Here is an 8,928-nt window from a genome sequence, read left to right on the forward strand (position 1 = left end):
TTCAGAGAGTTTAAAGAAATCTGTTTCACCTTTTCTTGTTCTCTACAGGCTCCGGAGGACAGACAAGTAAAAAAGTCTTGATGGGTCACAAGCCTTTTTTAATGAGAGTGCGCAACCAAATGCCTGTTGATTTTCTCTACAATCTCACAGCCATGCCTATGGGTCCCCTGAGTACATAACACAGAAGTGGCTACATGTAACCAGGGGGAGAAAATAAAAATGCATTATATCCAAGTGATATGCATGTAGAATCCATCCCACTAGAAAATGCAGTGAGTCTACTTTTAATGTTCTGCTTCATTCACATCTGCTACCATTACAGATTTGTTATTGCTTCCATTATAACCACGTGTTTTCAGGAGTTTATAACTCTGATACAAAATGTAACCCTGGGTTAGAATTAAGTTTACAAGATCTTAGCCAGGAGCAAATCATTTTTATAAATCAGAAAAGAAAGACTAAACGTTTCAGTGTTATGAAACACATTTTAGAAGTTCTTCAAAATCATAATACCCAAAATCTAGTTTTAATATATCATTATTTAGTAGTAGTGAAACTGAGCAACACTGCATAGCATACAGACAACACAAAATGTTTTCCCTGAAGAGCTCGTGATCCCAGAGATGCATGAATAGTAACTGTCAAGCAGTTATTCAGGTGTATTTTAATAAAATAATGAAAAAACTTGCAGATAGTGCAATTATGTATTTTTCCATTGCTAAGTACAGAATAGTGTTATTAACTTTATATTTACATGCTCGTGTCAGTGTATTATTACAACCAGAAATGGGCCTAAACCAAATCTTCAGCTCTAAACACACTGGAACTATGAAAGTTCTTGTCATGGAATGAAGGTGTTATCTCAGTTTCCCTCTTGCAAACTGGCTTAACTCTCCAGATAATCTAGAATACTCCAGCCCTTCTGAAGTAACAAGAATCAAAGTAAAAATAAGTCCAAAATGAAAGCAAACTTTTCAGTCCTTCTCCCTTTTGCACGGTGAGAATGCCGGACCTCCTTCTTCCAAGAACTTCAGCTCTTGGGCCTTAGACAACAAAGTGAGCATCACGTACAGCCCCAAACTGTGCCTTTGTCTCGTCCCACTAAACTATTTCCTTAGGTTCATCAGCTGCAACTCATTAACTTCCTTATTGAGATGTCTCCACGTGTTTCTTTTGGCACTTGACCGAACCATCCAGCTCTCATTAAGGTTTCTTCTGGATTCCGGTATAGACCTTTCCTTAGAATTACCACCTTTCTAATAGCTGCTAACTGGAACACAAAAGGAGTCTTTCTCCCAGGCCTTAAGTCCTCCCTCTAGGCCCTGTTCCTGCTTCACCTCTTCCATGAGGCCCTGTTCCATCTGTCCCCCCAGGGCCTTACCCCTGCTCCACCTCTCCTCCCCGCCACATTGAAGAAAAACAACCCTGCACATCAGGGTTTGTCACATGGCACTCAGATATACAAGCTGAAATCTGGATGTCTGGATGAGAATAGGATAGGTGGCAATCCCACCCTTCCTTTTGAAACCCTGTCAGTCTGGTTTTCTGATCCTGTGACTAGAGACACCAGACGCATGACATCCTTCCTGCAGGTCTCCCCTTATTCTGAATAAGGGGAGTTACCTATGTAAAACCTCCCTTCCCCGTAGTGCTTGCTGTGAGCCCTAAAACTCCAGCAGCCCTGGGAACAATAACTCCCAGAGTTCCTTACGTTCTGGGGGGTAAAACTGATACTCTTTGGCCTACCTTTAAGAGTCAGCACAAGCAATTTCAGAGGGGTTTAACAACTGAATATGAAATCAAATGACTGAAATAAAAATAATCACTGGGTCTGATTTTCCTCTCAACACCAGTGGCCGTCACAAGTAACTACTGAAATCAATGGAACTGTAACAATGTAAAACATGTAAATAAGAAAAGAATCAGGTGCTGTATCTTTATATAGGGCCTAACCAAGTCCCTGGCTCCACATGCCTCTGAAATTCTGAAATATTTAGAACATATTTGCTTTGATTTTACACACCTTCCTGTTTGCTTTCTGCCCATTTCTAACCAATGAGTTTATGGGCAGCAATCTAGGCTGATGTGACAGGACGGGTGTGATCAAATAAGCAATTGACATGCAATTATTCACGCTGAGAAGTCACAATTCATTATATGTGTGATAGACTGTATGTGCAAAAACACAGGCACAAAATTAGAGCCTTGTAACCATTTGTTCCCAAATGTCTTATCGTAATGAGTGTCAAAGACAGAGAAAGAAGTAGATGCTGTGTAGTTTTCTTGCTGTATCCTAGTAAGAGAATCCTCATGCTGCAGCAGTCCCACTGGGAGAAACAGACTAAGGCTACGGCGTCCCTCTTATCAGGGCAGCCTGCCAAACTTTCTCAAGAGTAAGTGTTGCTTTGTGGGATCCCTATTTTCCTTCCCAATAAAATAGTAATTTGGCAGTGCCTGGGATGCTGATAGTAAATCAATACCAGATTGCAGGAGTCGCTGTGCTATTCAACCTATTTATCAAGTCATGTCAGTTAGCTATGTGAGCAGAGACTTGACAGAGGCTACTGTAACCTGAAGTAGTTTGCTTTAGAAAATGAGAAACTAGTTATTGTTCTTAAGAAAACCACAGAGCAACAAGGCTTCACCAACACACGTGATCATTTAACATTGGCCTGATTCTGCCTTGCTTCCCCCACTCACACTGAGCAGTGTCACTGCATTTGCCCCCCACACTATGGGTGTGGATTCATATCCACTGAGTCTTTCTCCCCTTCAAGCTATTCTGCCCCAGCCTGAGATTTCAGGAGTATTACAGATGAAAAAAAATGAGGTGTGAGGTGTACAAATTTTTTTTTCTGTACCCAAAACAGATACACAGCTACTGTTACTGCTCTATTTAATATAGGTTCTAGCATCCCTACTCTGCCAAAATAAAAGTTGTAAACCTCACATCCAGGCCATGCCTCTAATAGACAGAGATAACCCCGTTTCCCCCACCACTTAAACAGACACACACAGTTTAGATTCTTCTAATTGGCTGCAAAAATGGGATGAAAACTATGCAGCCCAGGTTAGGACTGCAACCCCCTTTGCTTTTTCTAGTGTAGCCCAATTCAGTGGCTCTCAGCCAGGGGTACATGTAAGCAGAGGTCTTCCAGAGGAAACTGCAACTTATCTAGAGCTTTACCTAGTTTTATAACTGACATAAAAACTACTAGTGAAGTCAGCATTAACTAACATTTCATATGGACAATGACTGTTTACATTGCTCTATAGACTATTATACAGTCCATATCATGATGATATATAAGCACATTTATATTCCACATGGACTGATTTTATAATGAAAAGGCAAAAATGAGGAAGTAAACTATAAGAAGTCCTGTGACACCTTATAGACTAACAGATATTTTGGAACATAAGCCTCTGTGGGCAAAGACCTGCTTCATCAGATGCATGAGTGGGGGGTTTCAGAGGAGGGCTTAAAGAGGGAGTCTCAGTCAGAGGGAGGGTCAGAGTTGACTAGGTCTGTTCAGTCACGGAGGATGTGTAAACTATGTGTCAGTGATAGTGTGGCTGTGACACTTTTGCCTTTTTAAATCTGATTTTGTATGCACATAGTATTTAAGTGAGGAGTAACTTGGGGGTTATGCAGGACAAGTCACACTCCTGAAAGGGGTACAGTATCCGGAAAGTTTGAGAACTGGTGGCCTAATATTCTTGCCACTATGTCATTTCCACTGGTCTTATACTCATGTAATGAATGTCCCATGAAGCGTATAGTTCTGTGAATATTGATATGGATAGCAGAACACATCTGACCTCAGTAATGCACATAAACTGCATTTTGGTTAACCCTAAAAACTGCTTCTTCTGTTATGGCATTCCAGCATGTTGGTGTTAAATAGTGTGAAAGTCTGAAATCCCTGTTTTCTACACTCTTCTACACTCAGCCCCTGCGGAGCTTGCTTCCCAGCCCTCTGATAGTCCATTGACCATGACTGTTGCCTGAACTCTGATTCCCACGTCAGCCTCTGGCACCATCTCAGTGTAGTAGAGCCTTTCATCTTTTTCATCAGCAGACATTTCTTACCAACTCTGTGGAGCAAAGTGATCAAATATGAAGGGCAACATTTTAATCCGGCCTCAAACCAGCATCTGATTTAGCATTCCTGCTTTTGGCTGATTGCATTTTTCACAAAAAGTTTAGGTAGATGGGAGGCGTAACTTGTTCAGACAAATCAGGGTCATGCTCCTTTTTTCATGCAGCCATTTACAACAAACTGAAGGTTTGTTCTGAAAATGTATTCCTTCTACGATGAGTCATCATGGACATGGAGACCACAAAAAAAAACCCCAATCTGACCAAGAATGTATCATAACAGGCCAGATCCTCCGTCTTAATCTAAGGCCCAAATTAATGTAATTTCATTAAACTGTATCTATTCAAATATGCCATTCTACATGAGTGGAAGAACTGACCTCTTGTATCTGAGAACTGTGGATTTTTTTTTTTTTATGTATGGTATTAAGATGATTTTTGCAATCTCAGATGGCAATTTTCACACAAGGTGTCTCTTTCTTCCTTAAGAAATTGCATGGAATCATTTATTTGTGTTCAACTTGTTTTGTACATCCTTGTTTTGTTCTCTTTCAGACATTTTCTCATTGCATTGCAGGGCTCTTCAGAGCATGGAATCAACAGTCATATTAAGAACAAAGCACAAAATTGAAAACTGCCCCGTGTTTTCGTAAAAGGCAAAGTTCTGAAGTGTAATCACATTTGGAAATGATGTGATTAAATATTAGTAGGTTGTTATGGTGACTGCAGTCTTTTCTGAAATGTCTAGCCATAATTATAGTGCATTTAATTAACAATATCTTAACTAGCTCAGTCTTTGTCTTTGAGCATTATTCATTTGCTTTGCTAAATTAAATTTGTTTTCATAGAAATAAGTCTTCTGTGTTCTATAAACACTGCAACTAAATTTTAGCAATAAACAGGAGCAGACTTAATTTTTCTATTTTTTTCATGCCACAGTTGTCAGCAAAGCCACAGTACAAAGCCTGAACCCATTAAACTAGTGTAACTAATCTGAGGCAGTAAATAATGAATTTGGGTAACTGATGCTCTGTTTTAAAGGGACAGTCACCATTTTAAGTCCTCCAACAGGTGTCCCTTTTTAAAAAAAAAGGGGGGCAAATTGCCCCATATTTTCAGTCTCTTCTCTCCCGTCAGTACTGGGGGGGGGTCGTACTGCTGGCTGGATCCTTGCTTGCCAGCTGCCCACCCACCAGCAGTTAGTAGGGGTGTGGGGTCCAGTGGCCAATCGCGGGAATGGGTGTACAAGGCTGGTGGTCAGGCAAAGCTGCGGCATGCAGGACCGGATGCTTTCTCTGCTGATCCATCAGTGCAGTCCCTGTGAAGGCCGACTCCTGCTCATTAGGCTCCCTGGTCCCGGCCCTGTTTCCAATCAGCCCTGGCTGGTTGCTGCAGTGGCTGGCGGGCACCAGCCGGCGGTAGCCAGTTATGTGTTGCTTTTGCTGCCCATCCATTGGCACTTTGCATGCTTCTCCTCTCCCTGTCCTCTCCCTGCTGTGGCTGTTCACCTCCTCTCTAGACCTGCTGTTCCTCCATGTCCCCTCTCCCCAGCCAGTACTCCTAGCCCTGTGTGGGAAACCAGCCCCGGTCAGATCATTAATCTCACCAACAGCCTGGCTAGTAGGTTCCTTCCTTCCTTCCCCCACTGCTCTGGGTGGGCTGGCACCCAGGGAAATGTCAAGACCCTTTGGCCTGAGGCACTGGCCAGGAGGAGCCAAGCCCCATATGTGCCAAAGCCCCACACACAGTGCTGGCTTGGGGGAGCTTCTCCACCCCTAAGATGAGCTCTGGAGTGGAAGAGAGGAAGCTATTGCCCCTGCTCATGCCCTGTCCATGTAGGTTCCCAATCAGGGACACTTAGCACCCCCTGTGCCCACCCTACATCCCACCCCCAGGATGTGGGGCTCTTCTGTCCCCTTGGCACCCTTCCCTGCTGAGCCACTTCTCTGGCTGGTTCAGCGAAGACCCTGCAGTCAAGTTCCCTGGGCCCTCCCTGCCTGTATTGTAGCCAAAGGCCTGGAGGCAGGTGTGTTACATCAGTGGACAGCAGCAGCCTGGAGATTTTATCTGCTTTTCTATACTGTGCAGGCAGGAAGGGACAAGCTGCTCCCAGCCACAGGGGAATGCAAAGGCTGGAGAGAAGACATGACCTCTGGAAAAACACAGGCCAGGTCATCCCTACCTTCACCCCAGCCCACTTCAGCTGGAAGCAGCTCCTATCCCTTCCCTCCTGCCCAGTGCTGCTGAAAGGCTGCTGCTGGCCCACTCTGGTGTGAACCCTGGAAGAAGTCTTGGGAGGGAGCTGTGACCCTGCATGCTCCCCACATGCTGCCTTCAGAAGACATGGTACCAGGTGCCAGGAGAGGTGGGTCCATCCTGGAGAGCAAGCTAGGTGTGGAGGGTGGAGAGCACTGGGTAAGGAAGGTTGAATCAGGTTGGTCAGTCATCCCCAGCCCTGTGTGAGGGAGGTGTACAGGAATGTGTGTGTGTCACATGGCCCTGACAAACCCAAAAAATAAGAAAGTAAATAAAATGAGTCTAGCTATGCAGTATTTCTTCTTAGAAGGGGCTCAGTCAACTTGATGTTAATTTGAACACTAGCACTGCATAGTTCTGATTGATTGCCATTAAACTCTCTTGAATGCAAGTAATGTTATCAGGTATCCCTTATTCAGCATAGGGAAATATGGTCACCTTATAATGAATACTACATTTGCCAGCAAAACTATGTAGACATGACAGAAAGGAAAGGAAAGAAGCCATGCCAGGACAATCAGGCTTTTGCCACTTGAACTCTTTTAGCTGAGGTGGAGTTAGGACATATATTTGGAATCTACAAATTATTGCTAGAACCCTGAATCCACTCCAAAATTAGGTTAGTTTTGCGTTATAGGGCGATCCACAGTCATCACACCAAGTCCTCAAAGTTCCTCTTGAGGATTTCCTACCTAATGTGAAAAGATTTATGGAGCTTTACTGCTCATGCACAAGTGTAGCAGCTTTGAAGGTATGAGTGCTACCAGATGCCACTACCTTATGGAGAGAGAGGTTAGGAGAGAGTGCTGCCCAACAACACTTTAGCATTTGCAAGGAAGAGTGACTCTCCTGCAGTAGGATTTTCTTCGTCTCCTACCACTGCTCCACTTCAAGGTAACCTGGGTATGTCAGATGGACAGGAATGGAGATACAGATTGCTCAAAGTGGAATGGGGGGTGATAGAGAACCTGCACCTCAACATCTGTGACCCTGAATCCATACAAGGCTAAACTCATGGTTTGTGGCCAAAACAACAACAACAGCAACAGCAACAACAACAACAACAACAACAAAAAGACTGGAGCGTTCATGTATCCCTACTGGCAATATAAATCATCCACTAGAGTGCAACAGCTAGTGCTTAATGTCATAAGTGGGTGAACCAAAATCCAACCTTTAATCAAAATCCAGATCTGAACATTGTGGATAAATCTATACTTCAGATTTATATCAATGGAACTTAGAGCAGTGTTTGACTACTTCTCTAATTAACATGAACAACCCACACGCGCAGAGGAGACCACATTCTAGATGTGTCCCTAATTATATTTGCCTAAGGTTAGTTTCACCAGGAAAAAAATATAATTTTATAGCATTGAATTTCTCTTCTCTTTAATTGTTTCACAGGTACCATTTACAAAAAAAAGAAAAAAAAAGGTTGGTGAGGGGAAGCTAATAAAGAACCTACCTATGCCAGTTTTGCATTACTTCAGCCTTTGCTGACGTCTGTGGAATTCCTTTTTGTCCACACTGACCAGAGTCAGTGAGATCAGAATCAAGACTGATGGTGCTATTCCTAAGCTTCCTTTAAATCTCAGTTCAGTTTCTATTTCCTGTGTAGCTTAGTTTTTCCACAAGTGGCGACTTAGGAGTTCTGGACCGTCCAGCTTATGTAGTTGCCTTTTTTTGCTTGAGGCAGACTGGCTAATTGTTTCTGGCTTCTCAGAAAGTGCTTAAGGTAGCGCAGACAGAATATCAGCTTTAGGAGGAAAAAAAATGGTCAGTGAGTTAGTCTACACCTCCTGCCTTTTGTCAGCTAATGTCCTAACTCAGGCATTTGGTAGATAGTGGTGGGTTCTTTTCCCACCCACTTAGACCTTGATGGAATCCGAAGGAAAACAAAATAGAATGTTACACACCACTCTGTGGACCCCTCTACCTCCTTAGCAAATGTTTCTTTAATTGGCTCAATTACCACTCCACCCCCGCACCTTTCATCACTTCAGGAATGACTATTTGAAGCAAGCCATGTATAGAGATTTAGCTGACATTTAGTGACAGTAGGCTCTACAGTCCCTGAAATATGACTGATGTCACTTGTTACATTTTGTTTGTCCCCAGAGAACCAAGTCACTTCTGCCCTGGAGCATGCATTGACAATCTCAAGATAACACTCCTTTGACAGAGTCAAGGGGTACTGTACCAGGGACAGACATGATCTGCACAGAGTGTTCAAGCTGGGCATTGTTTGCTAGCTGTAGTGGATGCCTAATTTTTTAAGTGGTAAGTTTTTTAAGTTTTTAAAATACTAAACTTTCTATTAGCATACAAACCTTGTTTTCTGGGAAAAAAATAAAAACTGTTCTGGAAGATACCCTAAGTCTTCAAGTCCAGCTTTGGATAAAAAATGTATCCTGCTCACCTTACTTCCAAGAGTAAGCCTTACTCATGTCTATAGTTCCATTGACTTTGATGAGATCAAGTATATTTATATTGTCTTAAATTTAATCTCATTTAAACTAATTATTTTACAAAACATATTTTGTATAAGTTTCTAACATTCAAAGTTC

At 42.7% G+C, this 8,928-nt stretch overlaps 1 long non-coding RNA gene across 2 annotated transcripts in view; it reads right to left on the bottom strand.

The window, feature by feature from the left end:
- The window catches only part of LOC142009371 (uncharacterized), a 40,624-nt gene extending 32,512 nt beyond the window's left edge, over positions 1–8,112 (bottom strand). The window contains exon 1 of one of the 2 annotated variants that reach the window (XR_012644443.1): positions 7,827–8,112. This is a non-coding gene — a long non-coding RNA (uncharacterized LOC142009371). The remainder of the gene's footprint in view (positions 1–7,826) is intronic. The other variant, XR_012644444.1, reaches the window with a different exon arrangement.
- Positions 8,113–8,928: the final 816 nt, after the last annotated feature.

Source organism: Carettochelys insculpta, chromosome 2, assembly GCF_033958435.1.
Source record: "Carettochelys insculpta isolate YL-2023 chromosome 2, ASM3395843v1, whole genome shotgun sequence".
NCBI lineage: Eukaryota > Metazoa > Chordata > Testudines > Carettochelyidae > Carettochelys > Carettochelys insculpta.